This window comes from Bubalus bubalis, chromosome 4, assembly GCF_019923935.1.
Source record: "Bubalus bubalis isolate 160015118507 breed Murrah chromosome 4, NDDB_SH_1, whole genome shotgun sequence".
NCBI lineage: Eukaryota > Metazoa > Chordata > Mammalia > Artiodactyla > Bovidae > Bubalus > Bubalus bubalis.
In genome coordinates, this window is record NC_059160.1 from 62,351,301 (window position 1) to 62,361,181 (window position 9,881).

The window sequence follows — 9,881 nt, forward strand, 5'->3', positions numbered from 1 at the left end:
TCCTTGTAAGGAAAGTGAGTTTATTTTTTTAATTTTGAAGTATAGTTGATTTACAATGTTGTGTTAGTTTCTTCTGTACAGCAAAGTGACTCCATTATACACGTATATATTCTTTTACATATTCTTTTCCATTATGATTTGTCAAATGATATTGAATACAGTTCTCTGTGCTGTAGAGTTGGTCCATTTGTTTATCCATTTATCCATATGTCCATTGTTTATCTACCCATTATATAATAGTTTGCCTCTTCTAATCCCAAATTCCCATTCCTACCCTCCCTTACCCACTGCCCTTCAGCAACCACAAGTCTGTTCTTGGTAAGGAAGGGAGTTCAATAAATAAATAAGTAATAAGTAAATAAGTATAGTACAGTAGTTTCCATTGGCTGGGCTTGTTGCTGGGCAAGGAAAATTCTTCCTGTCAGGGTCTGTGATTTGATGTCAAGTTGTAGTATGTGAAGGTTCTTCCTTCTGGCCTTCTGCCTCCATTTTAAATGAAGTTTCCTTCAACTTATTTCACAACATCCTGTTTCCTTCATCCTGTATCATTGCTCTCCTCTGTTGACATATTTGGTTTTGAATAATTAAACTTTACAACTGTGAAGTATAATAAAATTTGTCCTGTAAGTTTGTTGATTTTGACAGATATTCACCACTCGAAACTAATAGACACAAATTTAGGTACTAAATAATGTTGACAGTATTCCAGAAGAAGAATCAACAGATAATTCTGAGATATTGCCTTGTCCTATGACATGTGACATGATTTTGCACAAGATCTTTGAATAATGTTCATGAAAGAGAGAAGGGTTAAGAACAGAGACCGATGATTTATAGAGGACACAGTCAATAGGAAAAGTTCCAAGAAAGCCCTTTCCTCTCAATCTGATGATAATGTCTCCCTCATTGTTCTCCACTACACAATCTAAATCTCCAAGCTGAAAATATAATGTTCTTTAATGAGCTTTATATTTTATAACACATTTATCCCCATGTATGTAAACACATTAGGCTATTGGTCAATGAATACATTAAGTTAGGACATTTCTATGCTATTGCACAGGAGTTTATTAATTTATTTCCCAGATGAAATTGAGATATGGAAAAAGTAGCTACTGACAGGGAAAAATAAGGAAGTTTTCAGGGACCAAAGAATATTCCAGGGCAAGGTATCATATGAGGCTACCTGAAGCCAGAATCAAAAATAAGAGATAGAATCAGGTAAATAAGATGAAAAGACAGTTGGAAGTCAGAGATTTGACCTTGCACATGAAGTCTCCTATGATCAGTCCCTGAGTGACTGTATTACCTAGAATGGCAGCAGCTAGCAGCTAATAAAAGCCATTTCACATCCCCATAATGCCATCTGTAAATCAGGTGCATCTGAAAACTCTGCAACTGGACACAGTCCATTCCCTCACTGTGGAGGGCAAAGCCATGTTTCCTTAGACTCAGGGGAAACCCACCTCAAGGCTCTTTGTGGAAAATATTTTCCAACAACCAAGTGAAAACCATTCTTGCAAAAAAACTAGTTGATGTTTACTGGGAGGATCCTGTTCTAAAAGGGAAAAATCAGGAGCCCTGGAGACAGAATACAGATGGGAAACATTTGAATAGCTAGAGTGTGATTAATCATAGGTTTTAAAGAGCAATTGTCTGCCTACTACTGGTCCTAATTCAGATTCAATTAGTTAACTGACATTTACTTTGGTCAAATAGGCAGAAGTGGCATCATATAAAAGATTGATTCTTGACTCAAAAAAACAGGGGAAATGAGAACATGGAGAAGTCAGTTATCCATGTCCTCCCATCTGCCCAATAATGAAAAGCTATACACAGGTAAAGTGGAAGGAAGTTTCAGTAGCAGTATTCTTAAATGTTTAAGAACTGAATCTTTGGAATCAAATTATTTGTCTTCATATCCCCACTTTACCATATCTTTGATGGATGGTAATCTAGATGGATAATTTAGGTTCCCTAATACTTATGAGGAGCTTCATTCAAGGCTTACCAGTAAAGAATCCACCTGCAATGCAAGAGACACAGGTTCAATCCCTGGGATAGGAAGATCCCTTGGAGAAAGAAATGGTAACCCACTCCAATATTGTTGCCTGGGAAATTCCATGGACAGAGGAGCCTGAGACTACAGTTCATGGGGTCACAAAGAGTCAGATACAACTTAGCAACTAAACAACAATACCTAGTCCTCATCTTCAAAGTGTGAATTACAATACTACAGACAGCAGAGAGTTGCTACATTCAGTTCAGTTCAGTCGCTCAGTCATATCCGACTCTGTGACCCCATGAACCACAGCACCCCAGGCCCCCCTGTCCATCCCAACTCCATGTCCATTGAGTTGGTGATGTCATCCAACCATCTTATCCTCTGTCATCCCCTTCTCCTCCTGCCCTCAATCTTTCCCAGCATCAGGGTCTTTTCTAATGAGTCAGCTCTTCGCATCAGGTGGCCAAAGTATTGGAGTTTCAGCTTCAATATCAGTCAGTCCTACCAATGAACACCAAGGACTGATCTCCTTTAGGATGGACTGGTTGGATCTCCTTGCAGTCCAAGGGACTCTCGAGAGTCTTCTCCAACACCACAGTTCAAAAGCATCAATTCTTCAGTGCTCAGCTTTCTTTATAGTCCAACTTTCACATCCATACATAACCACTGGAAAAACCATAGCCTTGACTAGACAGACCTTTGTTGGCAAAGTAATGTCTCTGCTTTTGAATATGCTGTCTAGGTTGGTCATAACTTTTCTTCCAAGGAGTAAATGTCTTTTAATTTCATGGCTGCAGTCACCATCTGCAGTGATTTTGGAGCCCAGAAAAATAAAGTCAGCCACTGTTTTCACTGTTTCCCCATCTGTTTGCCATGAAGTGATGGGACCGGATGCCATCGTCTTAAGTTTTCTGAATGTTGAGCTTTAAGCCAACTTTTTCACTCTCCTCTTTCACTTTCATCAAGAGACTCTTCTTCACTTCCTGCCATAAGGGTCATGTCATCTGCATATCTGAGGTTTTTGATATTTCTCTTGGCAATCTTGATTCCAGCTTGTGCTTCCTCCAGCCCAGCATTTCTCATGATGTACTCTGCATATAAGTTAAGTAAGCAGGGTGACAATATACAGCCTTGACGAACTCCTTTTCCTATTTGGAACCAGTCTGTTGTTCCATGTCCAGTTCTAACTGTTGCTTCCTGACCTGGATATAGGTTTCTCAAGAGGCAGGTCAGGTGGTCTGGTATGTTGAGATAAACTATGTAATGTGTTTAACACTACATCTGGCACCTAGTTTATGAAATGTTAGCTGTTAGCCTAATAAAATTTGGAAGTTAATTTGAAGGAAGAAAAACGGACTTCCTTTCCCAGAAGCATCTTTTCTATGATTGAAATTTATTATCAGAAATATACTTTCCAATTAAAACAAAATATCTCTAGAATCAATAGTTCAAAATATTGAGTTTTTTAAAAACTTAATGTAGCTTTTGAAAATTTAATATTGAACCATGTTCTGACTTTACAACAAGAAAGCTATTAGAAAGAAGCTTTCCAAATAAGAAGACACCCTCACTAAGTGGTTAACCTTTCACATAATAAGTAATTCACTTATTAAGTTTTCCAGAGAATTTTAGAGACCAAGAAACCGAAATGGGTGAACTGTAATTGTTGGAAGCTAGAGAACACTTTAGAGTTAGAAAATCTGAATATCACAAAACAGATTCCTAAAACTTTTTTACTCACACTTTTATAGGAAAGAAAATATATAATTAAGATTCAGGAGACAAATTTATTTTCTTGCCAATTATGAGACAGTTATACATATATTTCCAACAATTTGTTCTCAACATCAAAATTAGAGGACTGAACAAAATGGTTGACAGTATCAGCTGCATTTAAAATTGTATTAATCTGTTCATAATTTATAAATAAAATTTTTATATAAAGGGGACTGGTATTCATTAAGCTTGAGTGCTTTTTTTTTTAATAAACAAAGAGATAAAAGGAAATAAATAAGAGTGTGGAAGAGACAGCTAAGTTTGCAGCACAGTCTGAATGAGGTATTCTGATTTGGCAGAAAGTTTTGAAAGGTCAGGGTACCAGGACAAGTCCAGAAGATAACTTAAAGTTATGTGCATGTGTAGAGTGAGTTCAAAAAGAGGTGAATGGATTAAGAAATATGGTCAGCATGTTATGCCACAAACTGCAAACAGTAAATGACAAACCTAAGTACTTCTTTCTCTCTTGGAAAGAAGAGATCATACTCTGTGCTACATATATGAAGAGCTCTATTAATAATTAGACTTTCCAAGGAAGTACTACTTGTGAGACTCCAGAAGTCCTCAAAATAAAAGTGGATAGAAAAGTTTATGGAGGTCTGGGAAATAAATTAAGGAGGATAGAACTATGATCACAGTGAAGGAAAGAATGGAAAGGGTACCAAACTTCACTTAACCAAAGAGGGAAAGTAAGAGACTTCCCTGGTGGTCCAGTGGTTGGGAATTTGCCTTCTAATGCAAGGAATGCAGGTTCAACCCCTGGTAAGGGAACAAAAAGCCCATATGTCATTGTTGTTTAGTTGCTAAGTCATGTCTGACTCTTTTGCAACTCACCAGGCTCCTCTGTCCATCGGGCTTCCCAGGCAAGAAGACTGTACTGGAGTGAGTTGCCATTTCCTTCTCCAGGGGATCTTCCCAATTCAGGGATCAAACCCAGGTCTCCTGCATTGGCAGGTGGATTCTTTACCACTGACCCACCAGAGAAGCCCAAGATCCCACATGCCACAGGGTAAGTAAGCCTGCATGCCACAACTAGAAAGGCCTGAGAGCCACCAACTAGTGAGCCTGTGTATTCCAAAGCCCGTGTTCTGCAAGAAGAGAAGCCTGCAGGCTGCAGTGAAGACACAGCGCAGCCAAAAACAAACAAAACCAAAGAGAGAAAGCACTTAGCACACACATCTCCTTTTTAAGGGAAAAAGAAGAGTGAAAATACTCAGCCTTTATTTAGTATTAATAATGTCCCTAAAACTATGCTAAGAACCTTGGGTTTAGTCTTACTTAATTCTCACCATAATTCAATGAGGCACATGATATTAATCTTTGCACTTTTTAGGTGATGAAATAAAGAAAGCAGAGGGCGGCAGATCCATTATTTGGCTCATTACCCAGATCATTACCATAATCTGACTGATTCCAGTACCCCAGTCCTTCACCATCACCATTTACAAAATGACCCAGGTAACTGAACTCTCCCGATTCAGGAATTACCTTTCCTGAAGTCTCAACCAACCTCCTAGAGAAGAATTGGGAATGGGGGTAGACTCAAGGGCTTGAACAGAATTCAGTCCGATAGTAGCTCATTTCCACAAAACATTTCTGCACATTACTCTTAATAACATAAAAATTTTTGTCAGGTTTACTCTTGGGCCAAGGCAAAGACACCTGGTGTCAGTTGAGAAGAGGGGCTTCCCAGGTGGCTCAATGGTAAAGAATCTGCCTGCCAATGCAGGAGCCATGGGAGAGGTTCAATCCCTGGGTTGAGGAGATCCCTTGTGGGGGAAATGGCAACCCACTCCAGTATTCTTGCCTGACAAATCCCATGGACAGAGGAACCTTGCAGGCTACAATCCATGGGGTCACAAAGAGTCAGACAAGACTTAGCAACTGAGCAAGCATGCACCCACATCAGATGAAGGGACTCAGGTAAAAGTGATCTCTTTACCTTTGATGCCAAAAATAGCTTCAATAAGTTTCAAGACATTATGGGAGGTAAGTAAAACTATATGGAAATAGATGAATGATGTTTCAGTTAAAAGGAAATCAGGTTCGATGCATGATACTGGATGCTTGGGGCTGGTGCACTGGGACGACCTAGAGGGATGGTATGGGGAGGGAGGAGGGAGGAGGGTTCAGGATGGGGAACACATGTATACCTGTGGCAGATTCATTTTTATATATGGCAAAACCAATACAATATTGTAAAGTTAAATAAAATAAAATTTTTAAAAAAGTAAATTAAAAAAAAGGAAATCAGCCAACTTATTTCCATGTATAAAATGCCTGGTCCTTCTTATTGACTTGAAAAATATTTATTTAACTCTTCCTGAGTGCCAGACATGTTGCAAGGCAATCCACTGAGAATAGTGAGCAAAACAAACATGATCTGTGTTCTTGTGTGTCTTGCAGTGGGGTAAGAGAATAAAGAGAAGTTTAAAAGAAAAATACATAATTGCAAATATCAAAGGTGTGCCATAAGATAAACAGTGATGTTCTGAAAACCCCAAGTTCACAGGTTTGTTTAGGAGAGCATAGGACCTCCTCTCTGAAGCTGGAGGAACTAAAAAAGGGCACGCTAAATGGGACCTGCCGAGTGAGAGAAAGAGTAGAAAAACTGAGGTTGGAGAGAGATAAGGGAGCCAGGTCACCTGGGAATTTTCAGGCCAAAGTGAGAATTTCGCTTTAATTTCAAGTTCAGAAGGAAACCAGGGAAGGAACTGAAACCAGGAAATGACACAGTTCAATATATCAGCTTAAAAGAGCATTCTGGTTAATATGTAGAAGATGCCTCATTTTATTTTTTCTAGTTTTGAAAGTAAAGAGAGTAGAAAAGCAATCTTTTTTTCTTTGCAATTGTTAAATGAGCATGTTTGGCTGTGGAATTCAGAAAAGACAGAGAGTAATAGAAAAAGCTTTAGGAACATCCCACCTTTCATTATAGTCAACTCTGTTTACATTCCACTGAAAGAAGATACACAGTATTTATGATCAGAAGGATTATCAACATTCATTCTGAAGTCTTGTATAGAATAATAATAACATAATCATATATGCTATTCATTATTTTCAGATAATTTTATAAGTGGTTTAAACATATTGACTCATTTATTCCTTTAACAACACTATGCAATAAATTCAGTTATTCCCCATGGAATAATTCTTCCATATAAAGACAATGATACACAGAGATTAATAGTTTGCCTAAAGTCTTGTGCTAAATAATGATAATTTGAGCCCAGAGAATCAGGCTCCAGAGTCCATGCCCCAAGCCAATGTGTTGTGCTGCCTCTCTGGTGTCTTTATATGATTCATGATAAATAATGCTTTTGCCTTTATTTTTTCCTTTTCTACATGACTGATGTCATCTGAAAGAGGTTCATTCTCTAAACGGCTGTAATCTGGGAGTCCTTGTATCACAGATTTATAAGTATAATGATAAGAATGTTTAATACCAGCTTTTGGCCACACTATTGTATGAATCTTGGATGAGCGTGAGTCACCAATGCAATCACATTATCAAATAAAATTATATTGTCTTGCCTAGCATTCTTACTCTACTCGCATTTTTAAGCCATTTGAACCCTACTCATATCCAATATCTACCTTATTTTAACCAACAGAAGGTGCAGAAGTCAGAGGTCAGTGATGAAAAATTACACTGTGTTAACAACATTCATCCTGGTGTGATTGACAGATGACCCAAATTTACAGATTTTGCTTTTTATCTTTTTGTTCATCATCTATCTGCTGAGTGTGATTGGGAACCTGACAATCATCACCCTCACCTTTATAGATTCTCACCTTAAAATACCTGTGTATGTCTTTCTTCAGAATTTCTTCATTCTAGAAGTCTCTTTTACCACTGTCTGTATTCCCAGATACCTCTATACCCTTGCCTCTGGGGACAATACAGTTACCGATAATCTTTGTGCCACTCAATTATTTTTTCTTATTGCCCTGGGTGTGACTGAGTTTTTCCTTCTGATGGCCATGTCCTATGACCGCTATGTGGCCATCTGCAAACCCCTGCATTACATGACCATCATGAACAACATGGTCTGCATCAAGTTCCTCATTGGCTGTTACATGATTGCTCTAATCATCATCATCTCAGCATTTGGCATGGGCTTCGAGCTTGAGTTTTGTGACTCTAATATCACTTTGGCTGTGATGCTGCTCACATTCTGAAGATTACTTGCTCAGACACAGAGTTCCTAGAGTGCTTCTTCTTGGTCCTGACTGTGTTGAGACTCATTTTCACCCTGGTGCATGTAATCATGTCCTATACATACATCATCAGGACCATTGTCAGATTCCCTTCTGCCCAGCAAAGGAAAAAGGCTTTTTCTACATGTTCTTCCCATATAATTGTGGTTTCTATCACTTATGGAAGCTGCATTTTCATCTACATCAAACCACATGCAAAAGAAGCAGTTGCTATGAATAAGGTGGTGTCAGTGCTAACAACTTCAATTGCCCCCGTAATGAATCCTTTCATTTATACTCTGAGGAACAAGCAAGTGAGTGGTACAAGCTCTCAAAGATATGATCACAAGGGTTGCATCTATTTCAAAGAACTAAGATTAGTGAACTTAAAAGATCAAAGTGTAAAACAACTTCCTATAATTTTAACAGTTTTATCGAGATGTAATTTAACTATTATAAAATTCACAAGTTTTCATTGTACCATTGAATACACTCAAGTAAGTTAATAGAGCTGTCCAGTCACCACTATAATCCATTCTAGAACATTTCCATCACCCCAAATATTTTTCTGATGACCATCGGCAGTCAGTCACCACTTCCATCCCTCCAGTACAAACACTGATCTCTTTTCCTTCTCTATAAATTTGCTTTTTCTGGACATTTCATACAAATGGAAACATATATGTATTTGTGTCTAACTTCTTTTATTGGGCATAATGTTTTTGAGGTTCATTCATGTTGTAGCAGTTATTAGAAGCTTACTCCATTTTATAGCAAATAGTATTCCATCACATGGATATATTACATTCATTTTTTCCTTCACCAGTTGAACATTTGGGTTGTTTCCATGTCATTGTGAGACATATGTTTTCATTCTCTGTACCTAAAATGGAGTTGTTGAGTTGTATGGTACCTATAGAGCTGTTTTCTAAATCTGTACCATGTTAGTCCCACCAGCAATGTGTAAAGGGTCCAGTTTCATGACATATTCACCAACACTTGAATTGTGACTCTTTTTTTATTATGGCTATTCTCATGAGTATGTGATGGCACCTGATTATGGGTTTAATTGGTATTTCCCTAATGATGAATGATATTAAGCATCTTTTCCTGTGTTTATCATATGTTTGTATATCTTCTTTGGTGAAATTTCTATTCAAATAATTAGCCCATTTTTAATTGGGTTGCTTGTCTTTTATTTTTTTTAATTTTTGATTGCACTACATGGCATACATGGTTCTTAGTTCCCCACCAGATATTGAACCCATGCCCCCTGCATGAGAAACCTGAAGTTTTAGCCACTGGACTGATAAGCAAGTTCCAGGTTGCTTGTCTTCTTACTGAGCTGCAAGAACTCTTTGTATATTTTGATCCAAGTCCTTTATCAAATATTTGATATTTGAAAATCAAATATTTTCTCCCAATTTGTGGTATGTGAATAAATCTGTGAAGTAATATTCATTTAAAGTCATTCTTTTCAGCATTGCTTGTAATAGCAAAAGGCATTAAGTGCAATGTTTTTCAATAGAAGACTGATCTATTCAACAGAAGTTCCATTCTGTAGAATACCTTCCATCTATTTAAAAAATAAGGTTAGCTTTTTGTGTATTGACAAAGAAAATTTTCCATTATGCTATATATTTAAAGTAAGAAAGATGCAAAACAGTGCATACATCCTTTCTGTTTAGAACAAGATGAAAACTTATCATCTAATTTTACATATGCCTAAAAATTCATTAAAACAATGGAAAAATAGTGAAAATATATGGATAGGTAACCAAGCATATAAGGATAAGGTGATGAAAATGAGCTTTAACTGAGTATCTTTTTATACATTCTGCTGTTACAAAGCTTTAAAAACTCATATAATGAATATGAGTATTCATCATGTAAATAT

The 9,881-nt window shown here is 37.4% G+C and overlaps 1 pseudogene; it reads left to right on the forward strand.

The window, feature by feature from the left end:
• Nucleotides 1-7,423: 7,423 nt before the first annotated feature.
• On the forward strand, nucleotides 7,424-8,359 carry LOC123333381 (annotated as a pseudogene).
• Nucleotides 8,360-9,881: the final 1,522 nt, after the last annotated feature.